The sequence below is a fragment of the Thermobia domestica genome, chromosome 10, assembly GCF_964235325.1.
Source record: "Thermobia domestica chromosome 10, izTheDome1.hap1.1, whole genome shotgun sequence".
Lineage (NCBI taxonomy): Eukaryota > Metazoa > Arthropoda > Insecta > Zygentoma > Lepismatidae > Thermobia > Thermobia domestica.
In genome coordinates, this window is record NC_137463.1 from 161,964,982 (window position 1) to 161,983,846 (window position 18,865).

The 18,865-nt window shown below is 33.3% G+C and overlaps 1 protein-coding gene across 1 annotated transcript in view; it reads left to right on the forward strand.

Annotated features, from left to right (window-relative positions):
* Positions 1-18,865, forward strand: part of LOC145662804 (trypsin-like) — an 83,571-nt gene that overhangs the window by 8,498 nt on the left and 56,208 nt on the right. The window lies entirely within an intron of this gene.

Genomic DNA, 18,865 nt, shown 5'->3' on the forward strand with positions numbered 1-18,865 from the left:
ATGTTAAACACTCATAAATAATGATAGTATCGAACTCCATACTTTCTTCCTCAATTTTAGTAACTTTTATCTATTACCCAGATATATTACGGAAGAAAAAACTCATTTATACTCAATAGTGCAACGAAACAATTAGCTCGTGTATAATTTACGAGGTGAAAAATTTCCACTTCTGAAAAGAATATGTAAATGACGCAATGTTAGTTGTTCCCAAATCTCAGGGTGAAGCATTAACTCGTACATTGGCATTCGACTGAACAGAATATAATATTAAACAATGTAGAGAACAGTGATATAAGACAGTGCAAATGAAATCGTGTTTTCTGACATGATGTTAGGAATAGTTTCTGAATCAATATTAAAACGAAATAGTAGAAAATTTCTCAGTCAAATCTTATTGTTTGAAAAATAAGCAACAGAAATTACAATGATAAATGCATTTGCATTTGCAATTTATTCATCAATGTGGTTTACAAAAATAAATCAATAAATACATTTTCTTGTTCAAAGAATGTATTTTATACACACTTTGAAACAGCAACGTACTCCAGGCTCCAGCTTACTTCTTTCTGGAGCTCTCACTTTCGATTCATCGCTTCGAATCCCACTTTGGACAGAATACAGCTGAAGGAACTACAAATATTGCTTACTGACCCAATCGTTGGCGTAACTAGAATATTTTGCTTGGAGAAGGCATGTTTCTTTACTTCTGAGGATTGAAAGAACTGTAACTGTAGTCTACCAGTATACTACGGGACAACCATGTTCTAGGGAACCCTGTTCCCCATATTTTACTGTTATGATCCCAGTTCAATTCTGATAGTAGGTTTCACCATTCATAATACGACAGTTGAAGAGGAACGAAAAATTCCATAACTATTAACAAAAAAATATTGCTCGTAAAATACTTTTACTGACTGTTATAATTTTTTTCTTTGGATTTCATATATAATACCAAAGTTTGCCAGCAGGAGAGAATGATTACAAAAGAGAAAATGGAAAGAATCACTCAAATTATATATAGATTCGCAGAGTAAGGTTATTCTCCGATGCTTGCACAATGCTCTGATAATTTCTAATATAGTGCTACATGTAATCATAGACGAGAATAAAAAAATTGTTTCTACTAGAAAGGATGTGAAACAGGAGAACATTTGATATATTCGTAAAACCCTATTTGATATCTTCAAAAGTTGTTTTGAATATTGCATTTTACCTTTGTGAAATTTGAATAAATTTATAGAATTTCGGAAGGGATGTAGCATCAATGGAGAAAAATTACCGGTGCAGTAACTGTAATAAGATTTATAGAGTATTTCTTAGTTTGGAACACATGTCCCATCTACAATATTCTGTAATTTGAAATGTTTCTAAGTTTACATGCAATATTATTTTATTACTTCATTGCAGAATTATCGTTTATTCTCACATTAAGAAATTAGTTAATGGAAAACGTTTGAGAAATACACAATTTTCAGACTTGAGGTTCACAAAATTTGTTGTTTTTAAGAGGGAGTTCACTGAATTACAAATTCTACAAAACCACTTCTAAAAGACTTCGCCAAAGATTGAGGTCTATCTTAATACAGCTCTCTTGTTCCAGAGGACGATAGATCCCTTTAAGTTATGAAAGTCATTACATAAAATAATTGCTTCTCTTCAGATTAAGTTTTTCCTACTACGCCCTTAAATGATCTTCCCAACAGTCAAGAAATATCTGAAATGTTTTCTTTCATCTTCAAACTACCCTAATAAGTTCATACGAATAAATTATTTTCATATTATCAAAAAAAAAAAACTATGACACAAATAGTTTTACCAGAAATAATAAAGTTAAGCGAAACAATGCGATACAAGAGTAAACATAGGTATTTGAATAGTCAATTATAAACAATATTAAAATTTGAATGACTGTAAAATCAGTTAAATCGAAATTGATAATATATATTTGGACTAATAAAGCACAATCTAATTACAGTAAAAAGGCGAAAAGAAAATCCAAACCAATTGCAAAATTTAGTTGGAAAAGTGTTATATAATAATATCAAATACGTATGTATAGATCAAGAAATAATTTTTAAAAATACTACGTATAGATAATTATAAATTAACAAAGGATGAAAATAATATACTAGGATATTAAATGCATATCAAAATCTTAGATTTGAATGTCCACGTTTAACCTCCTAATAATCGAGGATCGTTACTTAGATTTTTCTAAAAGATAGCGTAGATTTTTAGTTAGTAAATTAGAAAATCATAAACCTCAAATCGAAATTTAATTTTTTGTAAATTCCACTATATCGACTGATTAGCTCAAGGCAATTTCCATAGGTTAATAGATGGGTTAAAAATGTTCACAAATACTACTATAAATCAAAACTAAGGATTATTTTATTATAATCGATAAATGCATATATTGCTTTCTTCTATCTGTCATACAGTCACCCACAAAATTATCTGGACACCTCAGCTTTATGATCCCATTAGGTGAGGTGCATTTTCTTTTGCTCTCAAACGCATACTCAGACATTCAATCTGACATACAGAAACAGTACTATAGTTGATTGAGAGAAGCATTTGCTTTTGTAAAACAAGAACAATTCCTCGATTCTCAGATGGATCTCTATTTTCCAATTGACATCATATATCAATTACATTTGTATAATGTTTATTATAGATTTGAAATGATCTAACATGAATTAATAAAATAAACCTGACCAAAGCAACAAATATATTGCCGTCGTTCAAGTAGAAATCACTACTTTCGAACACTTACGGGTAAAGTTATGCACTTTTTCCAGTACGAGGACGATATGCAACATAAAATACATGACGTCCCGATATTTTCAGGCCAGATGTAATAGGTGATTTTGTGATGCTGAGGATAACCATGTTTAGTATCACAATTTCAGCTGCTACATGTAGCCTGACAATCATAGAGCATCATGCATTTCATCCTATATATCATTCTGTTACTGGAAGAAGTATCTAATTCCATCCGTAATTTTTTTCGAGTTTGTGACTTCCGGCAGAATGACAACGATATATTTAACAGGTGTATAAATTTCAGCAACAATCTTACATTGTGGAAACTGTTACCCAAGTGTTATAAATATATATGCATCAGTTTGGTTTGTTTTGCTTTATCAATACATCAAGTACATTAAAACTAGTTGTGCGTTTAATGTATCATTCATTAGATACCTCACGTGAGAAGAAAGAAAAGCACAAACCAAACATGAATTAGAAAATGGCTGGAATAAACTGAAAGTATCAAATCTGGAGTAATTGAAGGATCTCTCCATACGGGCTTTAGTAGTCGTACATAGAAGGTTTCTAACAATTTAACAGGTTTTAATAATCGTTAAAAGTCTGATTTACGTATGTAAATATTTACCGCATTAAACTTTCATCGAGGATGCTTGGATTTGAAACACGCAAGCTTTGATTTTTTTAAAAAAATCTTTCTATTTCAATCTATACTCAGTGTGAAGAATATCTCCTAGGGATCATTGACCTACTCCAATTCAAGTTCATTCAAAGATCTCCGTTCTTCTCCCTAGGAGATATTGTTCACACTGACTATAGATTGAAATAGAAAGATTTTTTAAAAAAATTCAAAGCTTGCGTGTTTCAAATCCAAGCATCCTCGGTGAAAGTTTAATGCGGTAAATATTTACATACGTCATCAGTTATAAATGTAAACAGTATGCAATTGCATCTGCGTAATCCACCAAGTCTATTTGACGTGATTCCAGCCTTCTTCTCAATGTTTTGATTTTTTGTTCAACTCGCTTTGATTCCTTCGGCTTCTTTGCTACTTCTAACATTAATATAGAAACTTCATGTTCTGAATGCTGATTGGCTACGGGTGAACCCAGTAGGCAATCACCTTCAAAAGTAGCAAACTGAAACATCTTATAAATCCCTTTCCTCTCCGATTATCTGATATTTTGATTTGATTGAAACTCTACAAAATCATACAAGTATTTGAATATTTGATATTTTGTATTGCTGTTATTTACAGAAAACAAATCAGCTGATAAGGTGATGCCGAAAAAAGAGTTATGATGTAGAAGGCTATTATTATTTCTTAAGGGCAGCCTTATGCTTCGTCTTGCATTGTTTGCTTAATATATCTTGAGAATGTTAACTGCAGTACCTTTTAAATACTTCGAGCCTTAGTATGCTGGATAAAATTACTGGAAATCCGAATGAACTTTCGTTGTGAAACGACTTGATATTAGACCGAAGAAAGTTTGTTTTGTGTTCGTTTCATTTATAATGTCAAACGGTTTTCTTACAACAAAGTCAATCAATTTTCAATTTCCTTGCAGGTATTAAAAAAAATCACATTCATCTACACTAAAGTAGGTGCGAACAACACTGCTAATAACAGAACTCTATCCTACTCATTTTTCCGAGAACAAGTGGAATAACATCTAAAATGTGTGATAAAATTTAAAGATATAGTTATTTTTGTTACAGAATCTGTTAGAATTCCTAAACAGATTATTAGGAATGCAGACCAATATCCAATTGAACTTCTGACAAAACGGACGAAATTCGAGGAACAGAATCATAGCCGCAACCTAATAAGAGGATGATTATTTTTTTCTTCAACTGTCATGCGTCTAAAATATCTGTAATTTTCACTTTATTGAAATAACATTTTTTAAAACTACTGAAAGCCCAATAAAACACGTAAGCCTCTTATAGTAAGTATATATTTCACATTTTGATATTTCCAAAAAAGAATTGAATCAATTTCAGAATTAAAATAAATAACTATTTATACAACACTCAACTATATGCTACCTCATAAGGATGAAATTTTTTTTAAAAAATCAAATAACATCAGAGTTACTTTTCGTAAGTAAAATGAATGATCTTACAGTAATATGCTGAACGTATTTCAAATGTATAATGAATAGAAGTACACAATATTTTCATATTGCGTGTGAAATTAATTAAAGCCAGTCTGCTCTTTTATTATAACATTTTTACTTTCTAATGGGCTTTCAGTATTTCAAAGAGAAGAAAATATTTCAGTACATTGAAAAATTACAGATAACATTTTAGAATACATAGCAATTGAAGGGTAAAAGTAATCATATAGGATGTGCACTGTTACATTAAATATATACTCCTATGATTCTATGGCTTGCATTTTGTCCGTCTTGTCAGAATTTTTGTTGGATTTTGATCGCTTAGATTTTGTCTTCGCCCTTGTTATTACAGACGTTATATACATGAGTTTCGATCTGCATAAAAACACTCTAGGATTCAAGCATTACGGTGCTGCATTTCCCAAAAAGATTTTTCCCCGCATAAAATTCCCTGTCTCCAAAGATTAGGCAGAACGGGAATTCCCGTTCTACCTAAAGATAATAATTGAAAATATTTTCTACAAAGTACTGCAGGGCCTTTAGCAGAACGGGAATGAACCACATAGATCTTTCTCAATGAGAAAAATAAATACCTCAAAACGTCTCTCGAGCTGAGGCTGAGGTTTTAAGGTTAGTCCTGTATCCTAATTTAAATTTAAGAGAAAAGACAGTATAGGAAAATTTTGGTTTTCTTGAACTCTATCAACACGTGCAGAAATATTACTTATGTTTCGATATATCTTAAGGTAAAATATGAAAAGCAAAAGTATAATTTTTTTCTAATTAGCAAATCATAATGTTCTTTTTGTCAGTGCCGGTCTGGAGCAATCACGGGCCCTCGGCTAAAGTTGGTCGCGGGCCCCCTGATAGAGAAACTTTTCACAGCGTATCTTCGGTATTTACAACAATGATTAAAAGTTTGCTTATGAAACAAATGTTTCTGAAGTATTTTAAATCTATCTATGTTACAATAAATGACAAGGTGAAACATACTTAAGCAATATAACGTAGATATAAATCATGATATACGTTTCGGCGTCAGTTCAGCATCGTATTATATGATGTAATGAGGCTATGAGTGAAATAAAGAGAAATGTGTTGATATGGCAAAATTATGCGAAACCCATATAGTTATAAACATTTTTTATTATTATTCTATGAGAATTAATGACAAATATTTAACGTGTATTACAACATTTATATGACCACATAACTGTAAAGACGAAAATATTGGTATGCACTAACAAAGTGAAGGTTATTCTAGTAAAAATGAAAATGAAATGAAATCTTTAAGTTTTACGTCTCACGGTTATGCCGGTTAGGCTAAAGGACACGGTGATTATGAGAAATGAATGAAATGGTGGAATGAAGAAAGTGGGAGGAAACGGTAGAACCCCGAGAAAACCCACGAGCACGGTGTTTGCCCACCACAAAGTCCACACGGCGCGAGCTGGGATCGAACCAGGGACCCCAAGCACCGAAGGTTATTCTAGTTTTATATTAATACAAACAGGCAAATTATTGATTACTACTAATAAATGATTACAATATCATAAAGCACATAATTGTAAAATTGAAAATGACTCAGACACACACAGGAATTACAAAATATCAAGAACATATCAATACATTAATTTTCTTTTCAAAACTTCGCTTGTCACCGCAATTTCATCAATGGCTTCATTTTTGTCCAAATTTATAAACAAGTCTCTCTCAACATTCATCAACATTAAAGGAGATAGTAAGTTCTCGCTTAAAGAATATCTGAACCTGTTTTTTACAATTTTCAATTTCGAAAAATCTCGTTCACAAGTCACCTGAGTGGATGGAATGGTCATTATATATTTAAACACAGTATATAAATTACTAAATAATCCAGCCTGTGACGATAGTTCATAGAGAATGGGAAATGCACATGAGAGACATCTGAAACATCTCCTTTTAGTACCACATTGAGCTTCAGACTTTTTCTTTTTATCTTCAGATTCTTCTTGAGATGTCGCACTTTCATCTGAATCACTATCACCATCAATACTTGTAATTCTCACAAATTTACACACTTCTTTCTCTTCTGATTCTTCAGACTTGTCACTAAAATCTGCACTAAAATTACGATACTGCAAACTGCTGCAAACTGTTTCAGTTCTAACAACAACTCATATTTACGTTAGGGGGCGCGGTGGCTCAGTGGTAGAGCGTTCACCTCCGGTGCTTGGGGTCCGTTGTTCGATCCCAGCTTGCGCCGTGTGGACTTTGTGGTAGAAAAACACCGTGCTCGTGGGTTTTCTCTTGGTTCTCCCGTTTCCTCCCACTTTCTTCATTCCACCATTTCACTCATTTCAATCATCTGGAAAATCTTCTACCTCCTTCTACTATATCCTTGTACCTTTTTGGGTATGACCAGAGACAATGAAGCAGTAGAGTCTTGTTGGGTACAAATCGTTCTTCTATACTTTTACTCGCACAATCGAGAAAGTTAAAGTATAGTGCTTTGTATTTCTGGTCATGTGACAAATTTCTAGCCTCGGCAGAAACTTGTTCACAAGACATTTTCTTCACCTTGGGAATTCTTTTTTCTGGAAAATCACCTTCTATATCAATTTCCCCATTCCTAAAATAGACTTTGATGTCTTTAACCAGGGATTTACATTTGTCATGCAATCTTTTAAAATTTTTGTCACTTCTTTTTCTTCTAATTTCGTCTAATAATGCATCTACCGGCTGCCAGGCCATTGCATAATCTAAAGATTTGCTTTGGAGAAAGATAGACACAGGAGAAGTAACTGAAAATATGTTTAGCATGACTATAGCTAGAAACAAATTTTCGAATTTGCACCACTGTCCTAGAAGGGAACGCACTGTAAATTTTGTTTTGCAATCGAAATTGCCTGTTGACATACTTATCTAACAATACTGACAATAATGTAACAAATTTAGAAGATTCAACATTATCATAATGTAAATCTATTATGAATGATAGAGCTTTGTGCTTGCTCGACCATCTAGTAGCACCTATTTTTTTTTTTAATCGATGTAGCTTTGCCCACCCAGAATGATGTTTCTTTGTAAATTTCTCCCACACGATCATTCTCTTGTACGAATTGCTTAAAAAGCAAGCGGATTCTTACATAAGCCCGAATAAATGTTCTGCTTGGAGGCACTTTACAGTAGAATCTGCTATAACTAAATTGAGAACGTGTCCCATGCAATGAGTGTATATGATTTCTGGGTTTACGTTCTTCAAATGTGCTTGAAGACTATTGTAGCACCCTTTCATATTACTGGCTCCATAAAAAGAGCATGCAGGTATATTTAACTTTTCAAGTGATGATTGTAATTGTTCAAATAGTGCTTCGCCAGAGGTATTTTCTGCTATAGTTAAATCAAGAAGTCTTTCATCGATTTTACCCTGTACAACATAACAAACACAAACGGCTACTTGGTCCATCACTCTATATCTTGAGTAGTATCTATCATGACACCATATATTATGATGTCATTTAAATCTTTAATAATCATATTTTGCGTCAAGGATCCTATTGCTCTTATCATCTTATTTAAGAAAGCTTTAGATAGGAAAGTATTTAGAGATCCTCTTCCAATTTGTGTCAATTTCTTTTTCCCTTCTTTTTTTCTTTTCAATCAGCAGCTTTTTTTTGTTACTATTCTCAATACACTGATTTTACATGGGTTCGCAATATGACATCGTATTCCGCAATAAGTAAGACTAATTCGAGAAAATTGTCATGATTTCCGTCGTTTTCGAGAGAGAATGACGCTTCTTTATTGCCCCTGTAAACAAGTCCTTGTCTACCAATAAAAAGTGTAATATCTATAAGACGTTGTATTAAAAAAAATGTTTAGTAAACTATTTCACTCGTTTTTGTCGGGAATTAATACAATGTTAATGTTAGAGAATTTTAGGAAAACCTGTGAAAAATACGAAAAGAAAGGACAATAAATCTATAAAAATTGTCACAAAGGAAAGTGCGGAAACTATAAAGTCCGAAGGGAAATAGTATAACAGATAAATAGTTTTCGGTACTGTATCTAGGTAATGTTATTAGAGAAGATACCGTATGAACTGTGAACTGAAAATTAAAGTTAGATAGGAAAAATGTCATTATATCCAACTTACTTTTTTAATATTTTGGAGGCCCGTACAAGAGTGGCACCTTAAGATATAGCTTGTTATGTGTAAATCTGGTACTGGCTGATTTTTAAATGGTTTTCAAGCATTACATTAAACTATGATGTTGTGTTTTAAATTATCAGTAATTCTGTTTTTGCATTCTAAACATCTGATAATTAAGTTTTTTTGTTTTAAATATTTATTTTGCTATGCGTCCGGGCCCTTCCAAAGGCTCTCGGGCCCTGTGGGCCCTCAGCGATCGCCGAGCAGCCGACCTAGCCAGCCCAGCACTGCTTTTTTTTATTCAAAGTATTTGGGCTTCGAATTCTGCAGTGTTCATTAGTTTCATTCATCAAGTTTATTGTTCAGGTAATTGTTCTTATCATTCTATTCTTCTTCTTCTTCTTCTTCTTCTTCTTCTTCTTCTGATTATTATTATTATTATTATTATTATTATTATTATTATTATTATTATTATTATTATTATTATTATTATTATTATTATTATTATTATTATTATTATTATTATTCATGATTTCAGTTTCAATCATTTCACGGATTCATCCTGTTTTACATAAGTTCTTTTGATATAAAATAATATGGACTTGGGCATAAAATAGGTTGATGTATTTCAAGAGCTGTAACTTTGCATTACTTATCGGAAACTCAGTCGTATCTGGTTGTAAACAAAAGCTAGTGTAGAGCAGAAAATCATTTAACACAATAGTTCTATTTACGCAAGGAACAGTCGAGAAGTTTGCGTAAATAGTTAGTCAATTAGAAGTTCATATGTTCATGTCCTACAGGAGGTTAATTTTCTTTTCTGTGCTCCTAATTTAACGTAAAGACTGAGAACATTTCTTTAAATAACCCTTTGGAAACTCCTTTCTTTCCAAATTGGATTAGAAAAGAATATTAGAATGACTGTTAATGTCGAATTAAGTAGCTGGAAACAAAGTTTTAAGCGTATTTACTATTATATTGGCATAGAACATAAATTGTAATATATTGAGAAGCAATTTCTTAGAATAGATACAGTGTCTCAAGTATGGTTTCCATCTTTGTCGTTAATCTTCAAGTCAGACCAAAAGTGGTAGAAATCAACCATTTTCTTTTTCAATGTTGATCATCTAAGAACAAAAACCGTAATAGAAGTGGCAAGCGGTTTCTTAAAAATCAATTCAGCGTTTGAAGAAAATATACCATCTTCACTGGTATTCCTTTATTAAAGTGGATGTCGTAAGAATTTATTAATAATTCTAGTTTCAATATCGATCTCTTTACAGCAGAATAGTAATAGATATCGTGAAGCTCTTTCTCGCAATATAATCAATATTTAAAGAATAGTCTCCACTTCCTGCGTTGACCTTCAAGTTATACTGAAAGTGATAGAAATAATCCATTTCTGATAATCCATTTCCGATTTCAATCTTTACCACTATAGAACGAGAACGATAGCACATACCAAGAATGCTTTTGAAATTGGTTCAAGGAATGATCCCATCTTCTCTTGTATCTTCCTATTAAATCGGGAAGTATTTTAATTACTACTACTACTTTCAGTTTAATTATTGATGTCAATAATGAAAAACGGTAAGACATATCGAGAAGTGAGTGGGTTTTCGGAAATAAATGATCACCCCCAAAAAACTTTCATTTCGATGTCTATCACTATACGTCAATCAAGTTCGGTGAGAATCTACGAGTTCCGTTTTCGATACTGATCACAATGTGCATATACGGTAATTCATAATGAGGAGCAGGTTTTTGATACTAATTCAGTACAACAACTATAGTTTCCAACTTTGATTTTACTCTTGTACTGCTACCGGAAGAGTGAAAATCTACTGTTACTTCTTGTTTTTATACTTTTTCCCATGGAGCGGAAACTGTAGCAGGAACCAACCAATGATTTTTATATGGATTCAATATCTGAATAATAGTTGCTGTCTCGGCTTTGTTTTCCTCCTGAAACCTGAAATAGTAAGAAATCTAGAACTTTCAATTTCAGTATTGATATTTATATTATAATAATTGTGACAGAGAGCAAGAAACCGTTTTTTAATATGAATTAGTTGTAAGATGAACAGGTTCAATCTCCCACATTATTTCTCTATTGCAACAGAAAGTTGCAGATCTATTTTAATGTTGAAGGCACATGGTTTGTAATAGAATATATCACTTTATCTTGTAAGATACACATGTTTAGAAAGTAAAGTATTGTTTTTTAAAGTTCTACGAGTGAACACTTCCTATCTTCAAATTATTGTTAGTTTTAACAAAATGTATTTCAAACTAAAAATACATACATTTTTATACCTAATAATAAGTGCGCACATGGTTATAAGGCTAACTGTGCCTGGTGTACGTGTATAGTGTTGCCCACGAGATAAAACGAAAAAAGAGTATAAGGAGAACGTTTTCTATAGAAACAGATACGTATTCCCTTCCGAGCGCGAATAAGTTCATCTTGCATTTTAGACTGAGCACGGAAACCAGTTTGTATAAGATGGAAAATTTTGGGTATGATTTTATGAGTCTATTATTGAGACATTTGTTAACAACTCTATATATAATCTTGATTCAATGAAGTGATATGTCGATATTTGGATACATTATTAGGTCGACATGTTTTTGGAAGAAGAATGATCACCAGCCAGCAAATATTTTGCTCGTGATTTGGCCCAGAAGCCTCATTTAATGATTGCGTATAATCATGTTTGAACGGGAAAGATCTATAAGTATAAGTCTCTCACTAAACTATCCACGTGAGGCACTTTATCACATTGTAAATTTTTGATGACGTCTCACACTTCACTGGTATATGATTTAGGTAATACTAGCACCCCCTCTTAACAGAGCTAGTGTAAATTAAATTGCGATTATATGTTGCGAAGTCTACGTTCTTTAGCAAAGAATGTCCACTTGCATGCCCCACACATTTTGATATTTTCTTGTGAACAAAATTTTCAGGAAGAAAGCTTGTTTGTATTTCCGAAATCAATTTTTACTATCCTTAGGCATAGAAAAATTTAGTTATGTGAAGAACAGAAAAGCCCATAGGCAAATATTAGGCTTTTCATACGCTCCTGAAAAGTTTAGGGTAAGGTATAATTTTTCACTGAAAATGGCACAAACAAACTTCAATTGCATCACGATAATTTCTTTAAGCACGCGAAATGTAAAGGAGAACTGAGCATGAAGAAAAATTAGAACAACTGAGTTTTGTTTCACAGTTGTGAAGCCATGTTTGACGATGAATTAACAATATTGAAACTTGCGGCTGCAATAGAGGGATAATGTGAGAGATAGAATCTCTTCAACTGACGCTGAATCCATATTAAAAACAGTTTATTGATATGTTTTACAATTATTACTACGTAGCAGTCAATATTAAAGACAAAGATTTAATATTTGTTATTACTTCCAGTTTTAGTACAGAAATAAAGTTAAGATCAAATCTATATAGATACTAAACCCATGTACAAACAGAAAGGTTTGTCGTTCCCTATTACCTTTTTTGCTCTATAAGAATTAATATTTAAATCGGAAGTAGTAATACATTTTTTACTACTTCCGGTAGCAATAAAGTTTTCGATGAAACTTATACCTGCGATATTAAGTCCATATTGCAAAATTGCTTCTCTATGTGTTACCGTCTTGCACTACCATAATCAGTATTGAAACTGGATATCGAATAAAATTATTTCTACAATTTCTGGTGGACATATAAGGATAAAACTCGAACTGATAGCTTTTCTTTGGACGTTTAATCGATCCGGGAAGTCTACTTCACGGTATTTCTCACCTTTTTTTCTCTATAGGGATCAATATTTAAACTGGAAGTAGTAGCAAATTTCTACCACTTAGAGAGATACAGGAGAAGGTAAAATCCGCTGTGAAGACACTGGATGGATTCCAAGGAAACTGTTTTTCGCTTTCTATTACTGTTTCCGCTCTATAGCGATCAACGTTCAAACCAGGAATAGTTTATTTGTATACTCCGCATCAAAAAAATTGCGACACCTAACGCCGTGCACCTAGGACACCCAATATACACCTTCTTATCCCATAATCGTGTCTAGTAAAGAGACCCCATCTCTCTCCTCCTTTCTTCTCTCCATAACTAAAATTAGCTAACAACATGAACGCAATTCTAAGTTCAAACTACACGTGCATTAGTATCGATGAAATGAAATAACAAAACCAAGACGAAACAACATTCATAAGTTGATTTAGGGAGAAACTGAAACACACACAACGAATAATTGAAACCAATGGATGTGTATTACACAGAGTTCAGAAATGAGCCACAAAGAGAGAGAGAGAGAGAGAGAGAGAAGGCGAGAGAAGAAGGAAATGAAAAGGGAGAACAAATAAAAATATCGAATTTTAAACTTAGTAAGAAAACAATCTAACATTATAAAGTTCCGTTACCAGAAATGCAACAGTAATATAGAAATAACGTTTCGTTTATATTTTTTTCACGATTATTAGAATATGTAGAGGATGCTTGACACATTCATTAAATCACTTTAAAAAAGGATAGCATACTCAATTTCTAGCAGAATTGTACATCACACAGACACATCTAAGAAAATGTCAACAGTTTAACACACATGCAAAGTGAATAAAAAAAAAGAAAAAATGAAAAGAAAAAGGAAGAAAGAAAGAAAGATAAAATTGGATGAGTGCTATTTTACTGGGAAATGTTTATCAGAAATATTAAAAGTCCTATATTAAAAGTCCAAACCGTATCATTATGAAAAGTTACAAATGTTCAAATGGAAAATTGAATGTTCCTTATAGATGTAGCAAACCTTGCATCTTTCAAATTTCAACGTGAATAAATCACATTGAATTATAGGATGGAAATAAATTTGTATCGAACTAGTATAAATAAAATTTTGTTTGCAAATAACCATGAGGTTGCCATTTTCTAGTCTTTTCCGAAGATTTATCTGTTCCGAACATCCAGCCTCACTTTCGTCTCTTGCGGATATAACGTTGTAATTTGCACAGATAGAATGAACACGCTAGAGCTCAAACGGATCATACTGTCAGTCGGATGATGTTGGTTAGCTTATGGACCACCACATGCTCGAGGATTCAAAGCCGTAGTTATTCGACTGAGACTCGGTAACCCAGATGATAAAAAAGATATTTTGTTTATTCCTTTGCGTTTAAACAGTATTTCTTTCAGAGATGACCAGGACTGGAGATGTTATCCTCAGAGCACAAAAACTCGATGTTGAAGTTGGCAGTTAATTACATTTTCCAGACCAGGTCTATTGGTCTTTTGCTCCGTTTTAACTTTGGACAGCCACATGCACATGCAGTGCGTGTGTACGTGAGAGAGAGGGTAGAGAAGTGAAAGATGCAAAGACAGGATAAGGAAACATCAAGAAAGAGAGACAGAGAGAGAGAGAAAGAGAGACGAATATAAATATGAAACATACTTATCATTACAGTGTATGATGAAGAACAAACACACTGTTTATTCGAATTCTCGCCAGTGATGCTTTGTAAGTTCTCCAACTGAAGCTAAATAGCTGTTTGCAGCCATTATTTTATGCGAAAAATTTATATTACCTGACGTGAAATCGAACTTAGATTTTTCGCTTGGAAGTGTGATACTTTACCACTACACCACCGATTGCTTTACCCAAGCTTTGTCCAACAAATGCTGTAATATTTCTTTCTGAGAACGATAACACGAAAAGTGTTTACTGCAGATCAATTAAGTGTTTCGAATATCCTGGTAAATCCCTTGCCCTTTCCCAACGATCATTCGTAAATCGTCTCTATCATGATAAAGGTAAATGAAAAATGAAATTTTTGAGTTTTACGTCCCACGATTATGCCGGTTAGGTTAAGGAGACGGTGATGATGAGTAATGAATAAAATGGTGGAATGAAGAAAGTGGGAGGAAACGGGAGAATCCCGAGAAAACCCATGCACACGGTGTTTGTTTACAACAAAGTTCACTTGGCGGGAGCAGGGTTTGAACCCGAAACCCCTAGCACCAGAGGTGAACGCTCTAATACTGAGCCACCGGGGCCCCCCATGATAAAGGTGTTTGCTTCCACATTCTTAAGCATTACGCGTCTAATATGAGAAAATTCTTCTTATTCTTCACTATCGCTTTGCAAAATTTGCAAGTTTGCCGTGGACGGGATTCGAACCTACGCTGGACAGCTGTACTAATCATAACTACATTACGTTACTGCTATAGTATCATGCCACCTGAAACTACAACCCAACAACTACTTACTTTAGCCTTGATCATTGGAAAGATCAAGCTTCTTCCTGTATTTTTTTTGCACCTAATTGCACAACGAAATTAATTTATTCGATGACCTAGAGAGAAATTAGTGCCCACTAATAAAAAAAATCACATTCAATCCAGAAGAAATACAGAAATAAATCATATTATGCAGTAATTTTACCGTGTAAATTCAAAAAGACACTAATAATAATAATAATAATAATAATAATAATAATAATAATAATAATAATAATAATAATAATAATAATAATAATAATGTATATTATAAAATTAGTGACTGTGACTTATAATCTCTTGAACAACCCGACCGATCTCGATCAAATATTCAACATTTATAATGTTCGGACCTGGGAGTATTTTTATCTATTCGTTTAGATGGTGTTACTTAGGGGAGGGGGAGAATGGAAAAATATGAAAAATAAAGAAAACTTAATAAGTTTTGAATCAAAGGACCAATCTGGATGAAATTTGCAACATAGATAACGTTTGTGCATGGAATGCTTTTAAGCATTTCACCTTGATGGAGAAATATAGGGAAGGGGGAGGACGGTGAGATATACAAAAATCAATGCAAATAAAAATAAAAGTTTCTATGTTAATTAGTTAATAAGTCTTGAACCACCGGACAGATCTGCATCAAATTTTGAACATGGATGAAGTTCGAGCCTGGAGTAGATTTCATCATATCACTTTGATGGTGAAACTTAGGGGAGAGGAGGGGAGGGGAAATATATATGAAAATAAATAAAACTTAACAACTCTTGAACCACGCGACCTATCTCGATCAAATTCTTAGCATAGATGAGGTTCGGGCCTGATATGGTTTTTATTATTTCACTTTGATGCTAGAACTTAGGGAATGGGAATGGGAATGGGAAAGGGATATATATATATATAAAATTTAATAACTCTTGAACCGCCGTACCAATCTCGATAAAATTTTCAACCTAGATGAAGTTCGAACCCGAGATGGTTTTCCTCATATCATTTTGATGGTGTAACTAAAGGAAGGAGGAAGCATAACAACATTTAAAAGAGAACGAAAAATGGCCGATATTAGTATCGAATCTATAATTTTTGGAGTCGCTGAGATGAACAGTGACACATCTGATGCCGTTTGAATCCAAATTCCACCCGCAACATGGAGGAGGGGAAGACGTATAAAAATGATCAAAATAACCAATATCATTGTCGAATTCATAGTTTTCTGGGTGGCTGAGATGAACAATGACACTAAAGATGCCGTGCTCCGCAACGTGGGAAATATAAAAGTCATCGAAAATGACCGATATCAAAGAGCGCATTAGTAATAGAAAAAGTGACTGAAAAACGGATGATATTACTATTTTTTCTCAATTTAGTCCAGCAAAGCGGCCAATTGATGCTAGGAATAATTATAATAATAACAATAATAATAATAATAATAATAATAATAATAATGTTTAAAATGTTTAAATGTTTATTAGGGACAAATAGTAAGTGATATTTGGTTGTAGTTTCAGGTGGCATGATAGTATAGCAGTAACGTAATGGAGTTATGATTAGTACAGCTGTCCAGCGTAGGTTCGAATCCTGTTCACGGCAAACTTGCAAATTTTGCAAAGTGATAGTGAAGAATAAGAAGAATTTTCTCATATTAGACGCGCAATGCTTAAGAATGTGGAAGCAAACACCTTTATCCTGATAGTGACGATTTACGAATGTTGGTTGGAAAAGGGCAAGGGATTTACCAGGATATTCGAAACACTTAATTGATCTGCAGTAAACACTTTTCGTGTTATCGTTCTCAAAAAGAAATATTACAGCATTTGTTGGACAAAGCTTGGGTAAAGCAATCGGTGGTGTAGTGCTAAAGTATCAGACTTCCAAGCGAAAAATCTAAGTTCGATTTCCCGTCAGGTAATATAAATTTTTCGCATAAAATAATGGCTGCAAACAGCTATTTAGCTTCAGTTGGAGAACTTACAAAGCATCACTGGCGAGAATTCGAATAAGCAGTGTGTTTGTTCTTCATCATACACTGTAATGATAAGTATGTTTCATATTGATATTCGTCTCTCTTTCTCTCTCTCTCTGTCTCTCTTTCTTGATGTTTCCTTATCCTGTCTTTGCATCTTTCACTTCTCTACCCTCTCTCTCACGTACACACGCACTTCATGTGCATGTGCCTGTCCAAAGTAAAAACGGAGCAAAAGACCAATAGACCTGGTCTGGAAAATGTAATTAACTGCCAACTTCAACATCGAGTTTTTGTGCTCTGAGGATAACATCTCCAGTCCTGGTCATCTCTGAAAGAAATACTGTTTAAACGCAAAGGAATAAACAAAATATCTTTTTTATCATCTGGGTTACCGAGTCTCAGTCGAATAACTACGGCTTTGAATCCTCGAGCATGTGGTGGTCCATAAGCTAACCAACATCATCCGACTGACAGTATGATCCGTTTGAGCTCTAGCGTGTTCATTCTATCTGTGCAAATTACAACGTTATATCCGCAAGAGATGAAAGTGAGACTGGATGTTCGGAACAGATAAATCTTCGGAAAAGACTAGAAAATGGCAACCTCATGGTTATTTGCAAACAAAATTTTATTTATACTAGTTCGATACAAATTTATTTCCATCCTATAATTCAATGTGATTTATTCACGTTGAAATTTGAAAGATGCAAGGTTTGCTACATCTATAAGGAACATTCAATTTTCCATTTGAACATTTGTAACTTTTCATAATAATACGGTTTGGACTTTTAATATAGAACTTTTAATATTTCTGATAAACATTTACCAGTAAAATAGCACTTATTCAATTTTATCTTTCTTTCTTTCTTCCTTTTTCTTTTCGTTTTTTTCTCTCTTTTTTTTTTGTTCACTTTGCATTAGTAGTCTGGAATGGAAGATATGACCTACGCTACCTACTGGGTTTATTAGAATGTGGTTTGCATCAGTACGTCCAATGAACACTACCGAATTTACAACTGAACCACGCGGAAACAAAGCATGTGTGGTAAACTTTTGACATTATCTTAGATGTGTCTGAGAGATCTACAGTTCTACTAGAAATTGAGTGTGCTATCCTTTTTGAAAGTGACTTAATGAATGTTTCAAGCATCCTCTATATATTCTAATAGTCCTGAAAAAAATATAAACGAAACGTTATTTCTATATTACTGTTGGATTTCTGGTAACGGAACTTTATAAAGTTATTTTGTTTTCTTACTAAGTTTAAAATTCCACATTTTTATCTGTCCTTCCTCTTCATTTTCTTCTTCTCTCGCCTTCTCTCGCCTTCTCTCTCTCTCTCTCTCTCTCTCTCTCTCTCTCTTTCTGGCTCATATCTGAACCTCTGTGTAATATACATCCATTGGTTTCAATTTTTCATTGTGTGTGTTTCAGTTTCTCCCTAAATCAACTTATGAGTCTTGTTTCGTCTTTGTTTGGTTATTTCATTTCATCGATAGTAATGCGTGTGTAGTTTGAAATTAGAATTGGGTTCATGTTGTTAGCTAATTTTAGTTATGGAGAGAAGAAAGGAGGAGAGGGAGGGGGTTTCT